The sequence below is a fragment of the Triticum urartu genome, chromosome 2A (genome assembly GCF_056163025.1).
Source record: "Triticum urartu cultivar PI428250 chromosome 2A, HENAU_Tu73, whole genome shotgun sequence".
Lineage (NCBI taxonomy): Eukaryota > Viridiplantae > Streptophyta > Magnoliopsida > Poales > Poaceae > Triticum > Triticum urartu.
In genome coordinates, this window is record NC_141874.1 from 459,400,778 (window position 1) to 459,406,191 (window position 5,414).

The window sequence follows — 5,414 nt, forward strand, 5'->3', positions numbered from 1 at the left end:
GCCCCAAATGGGACAAAATTTGTACCACGGCATATTCATGCCGCTCCATGATAGCATGCCAAGTATCATGAATTTCAACGAGTTTTGGATTTAGTAGAATTTAAAAACCAAGCATCTCAATGTTTTGTTGGCAATCAACGGCGCCATTGTGTTTGAAATTCATTCCCATTTCTTGCATGGGACCTAAGCATGCACCCAAGGACAAAGATTTGATTTTTCAACGAATTTATATGCACTGGAGCATGTGCATGTAGTTCAAATTTGAATTGTGCACATAAATGCATTGAAAACTCACTTAATGCATAAAAATGTCCAGACGAAACCTGAATAATTCCAATTCTTTTATGATCACTACAGATAGAAGGTCTAGCAATTCAAACACCGTTCATGGCCACTATGACCCCATTATGTAATTCAAATCAAGACCAAAAATCAAGTAGATCCCACACAATTTATTATAACCAACCGTGTGAGATGCAGCACAAAATATCTTCGGACCATGTCTGAATAAGGGACCGTGTCTGATGACACTTTGCGCGCCAGTTTTTTGTCTGAAGCGATTCCAAATTTTCGGCTTCCGCGGAAATATCTACCTCCCCGCCCCCTCCCCCTTACCAAAAGCCACATTTCCCCTATTTCCGCCTTCCTTTCCAAGTTGAAACCTTCACTCCTTGCTTGCAGCGCCGCCGCCTCCTCGCCGGCGACCCTCCTTCATGCTGCTCGGCCTCGCCTATCCAGGCAGGTAATCCACACCCGACCCCATCCTCCTCCTCCTTCCACATCCCACATGCCTCGACCGCCGGCGCGAGCGTGACACCTTCCACCCAAATCACCGACCCCTCCACCAAATAAGTGCCGGCCTAAGCCATGGTGCATGCAGTATAGCAGGACATCAAGGAGCATTTGGCAGCGGAGAAGCAAATCGCGGCCGCACGCGCAGATGAGGTTGCGATGGCTACCATTTGTGCCGACCCCCATATCTTGGAGGAGCACCTCGCCGTCGAGGCCACCGTTGACGCCTCGCGCGGCGACGCGGTTGGCTGCTTTAAACGACAGTTCGTGGCGTTTTCTCGAGGCCACCGTCGGTGCCTTCGACAAAGACTACGAGGTGTTTTCTCAGCGTGCACGTGCTTACCTCATCTTGAGAGCCAGAAGGTTGGTGCCCGGAGCATCTCAAGCAACTCACCACTACAATGATGGCACCCACGATGCGGAGGCCTCGCTCTCTTCCATGTCCAAGGAGCCAATCGTCATTGATATCTTCGATAATGAGGAGTACTCCCTCCTTTCCGGTTTATAGGGCTTATCTCAAAAGTTTAGTTTTTTCATTTTATAAGGCTCAATTTAGTTGTTCCCCATCACATGTTCATACTTCAAGGTGCATTAAATCATTGCATGCAAGTATTAAGAGAAAACTGACCAATGGATGCACTTTATGCATGCATGCATTGCAATTAAGGCATTCGTAAACATAATTTTTTGAGGAAAACAAGAGCATTAATTGGGTGCTTTTGCAAACTACAAAAAATATTCCACCACTCATCATCTACCTTGGTTGGTGAGATTTTTGAATTGAGCCATATAAACCAGAAAGGAGGGAGTAGCTTGTCTTATTAGCTCACTATAAGGACCCATGTTCAGTTTGCTAGCTACTGCCTTTCCTTAACAAATTCTAGTGAATTGTGCTATCTACTTTCACCATGCAATCTTATGCTATAGTGTATATGTTCTATATGTCGTGCAATGTGGTGTTCATTTAACTGCTTGGTTCAATTCTGCAAATGTGATGTTCAATTCTTTAGGGTGCAATATTTCCAAGTTGTTAAGCATGCTTGGTTTGGTTAACTGTATGATCTCCTGTTAGGACTATGTTATATTGTTCAATTGGTGTTTACTTAACTGCTTGGTTCATTTTGTCGTGGCTTGGTTCACTTGTTGTGGTGTTTAGTTAACCGCTTGCTTCAATTCTGCAATGCGATGTTCAATTGTTGTGGCCTCATTCTGTTATTGTATACCATGTGAGGAATAAATCGAACTTGGCTGTACTAAATACATGAGAAACAAATACAATTGCTATATTTCCAAGTTGTTAAGCATGCTTGGTTTGGTTAACTATCTGATCTTCTAGTAGGAGTATGTTATATTGTGCAATGTGGTGCTTAGTTAATGTTTGGTTCATTTGTTGTGGTGTTTAGTTAACTGCTTGGTTCAATTCTGCAATGCGATGTTCAATTGTTGTGGCTGCATTCCGTTATTGTATACCATGTGAGGAATAAATCGAATTTGGCTGCACTTAATACATGAGAAACATATACAAGTGCTATATTTCCTAGTTCTTAATCATGCTTGGTTTGGATAAATGTGTTTTCCACGTGGCTTGAATTAATCTGATGAATCTGCAATGTGCTTATTTATCATCAACATATTTTACTGATAGCATGCGAACCCTTACTTAGCTTAATGACTAACTACCTTATATGTGTTGCAGGGAAACAATGGGAAGCACTGAGGTTTACAAGATGGTACTAACTATTATACATTGCCTTTTTGTATTCCTTTGCCACATTTCCAATCTAGAGAAGATATTTATGCACATCCTTGTTTTCAGGCTTCACTGATGATTACATCTCAAACCACCTCTGTTGTCAGGAGGCGAGGAAAGTTTTCACACAACACCCATGGTTCAATATTGAAGTGTTCCTAAAGAGGTCGAAGGATGGACGGTCAATCATCCACAGGCAATGGCCTAAAGTTGCAAAGACCTTCAACATGAATGAAGGCTCAATATTCGCCTTCCGCTTTAGCATTTTTCCAAATGAGATGCATCTCTCTATGTACCATCTATGATGCTAATTTCAAAAAGTTCTAGATGTTGCATGTGAAACATGCTCCTGGTGCAGTCGTGTAATGGGGTAGCTGAGTGCTAAAGCTATATCATGTTGTACTCTGATGTATTTCAATAATGAAATCCTACTTCCTTAATATGGAAATGGAATATATTATGTGCTTAATATGAATGTCAATTAGATTAGTAAATGGATTATTAATAATAGGGCAATTAGCCCACTAATTGGCCAATTAGCTTGCTAATTGGGTTTTCCTATTGCAAACGCTTAATGAGAAACCACCGTGGGCGATGACCTCAGGCAACGCAAACAGTTTCTAGGAATAAACCATGTTGGATAAATGAACAATCACACATGACATTCTCTTCAAAACTGTTTGCGTTACACCACCTTGCGCAAATGTTTTCCTTGTAGTGACTGTGTGGGATGTATATACGAACGGAAACATTTCGTGGTGACTGACTGTGTGGGATGTACTTACGACCGGAAATGATTTCACCTGTATAATTGTATTTTTTGAGCACTACTGTATGTATTTCTGTATTTGAGTGCTCGCCGGTTGCACACGTCCTCATTTTGCCGAGCGTGTGTGCCAGGAGGGATATCCCCAACAGTTTCTGGGTCGTGTGGGAAGGACCCCCCTATCGCCCACACTCACTTGGCGACAGTTCCGAATGCCATCGCAGAAAGGGGTTAAAAACTGTTTGTTTAGGACCGACGCGCACCAGTGACTAGATAGCTTCCAGAATCCATACTTGAGAGAATATGTTTCTTTGTTGGTCATCAATCCACAACACTAATGCCAAAGGAACTAATACCTTTGACATGAGCCTTTTACTTTGAGCTTGATGTTGGTGTTTCTTCTTGGATCAAGTTGAAGGAAAGACACTGGTGAACGATGACGGAGAGTCCCCGGGCGTCAAGTCCGAAGATGGTGACCCAGGCTCCAGCTGAACACCGGCAACACCATCATCTCCAACTAAGCACCGGCAGCACCATCATCTGCAGATGGACACCGGCAGAATGGCCTACCGGGAGCGCTTTGTCTAAGTGCCCCTTTTTCCCTGGGGTGCACTTGATGTAAACCCTGGAAAGAAAGGGCTAGAGAAAACATTAACGATCACTTTTCTTTTTCAACAAATATGTAACATTTGTTGTGCTCAATAAATATGTACTATTTCCCTTATCTCTGTTTATCCTGGCATGATTTGAATCCGACACCCTACGCAGTTCAGAAACTTGCCGGAACACATACTTGTCGCGAGCGCTTTGAAGGATTGGTCCTTAGCAGCCTGCTAGAAGTAAGGTATCTGGCAAGGTGACTTGCTGGTCTTAACGCAGCTACAAAGGATCTTGCCGACCGGACTCGAGGTGAGAATAAGAGCGCTAATGAAACAAGACAAGATTCCCTCGCGTGCAAGTTTTTCATACATGCATAACTCCGAATCAAGGGAAAATTCCAATACGTAACAAACAAATTTCTAGTTGAAAAAAAATCCCAACTTAGCTTTCTTTGATGTACTTCTTATCATATGAAATGTGGGTCAATCCCATAAGAAATGGTACTCCATCATCCCCATGGGGAAACATGTCCACGAGGAATCCTTCTGTCTTTGAGAAAAAGAAAGAAGAGAAAGGAATGTTGCGGAGGCCTTGGTGGCATGTTAGCCATTTCATTCAAACAAAGTGTTATCACAAAGATATGCGTATTGATACCTGAGTAAATATGCATAAAGAGGTTGTGAAACACTTAGGTTTATTCACATATGCACACGCTCTGCGCCTGGCTTTGTACAAGGGCTACAAGTCTTTGAGACAAAGCTTGTACAAAAGGGGATTATCGGGGAAAGGCCCAACAACAATGCCTCATGGATAAAACTTGTGAAGATGCTCGATGTTCCACGACTTTTGCACTTGAATGCCATCTTATATCTCCAGACAGACTGCGCTAGGTCTGGTGACTCATGCTACCCGATAAGGGCCTTCCCACTTTGGCGTCAGCTAGTTTGATCCCTTGGCAGACTGAACATGCGGAAGGACAAGGTCGCCTTCCTCAAGTCCTCGAGCATGAACCTTGTGGCTATGATAGCGGCACAAGACTTGCAGGTAGCGTGCAGCTCACACAGCTTCCCGAAGAAGATCTTCCTAAAGGAGCACGGCATCGTCATGCCAGAATTGCTCTTGCTCTACCTCGTCATAGACAAGCACTCGAGGTGACCCATATACGAGTTCTGTGGGGAGTACCATGATGTCTGCTAGGACTACGTCGGTATTTCCCCAAAGAGGAAGGGATGATGCAGCACAACGATGGTAGGTATTTCCCTCAGTGATGAGACCAAGGTTATCGAACCAGTAGGAGAACCAAGCAACACTATGTAAACAACACCTGTACACAAATAAGAAATACTCCCAACCCGACGTGTTAAAGGGGTTGCCAATCCCTTTTGGATAACGGCGCCAGAAATTGGAAAACGGACATGAGAGAGTTGTAATAAATTGATAGATAGATCGCGCGGGAACACAAGATAAAATAAATTGCAGCAAGGTATTTTTGTATTTTTGGTTTAA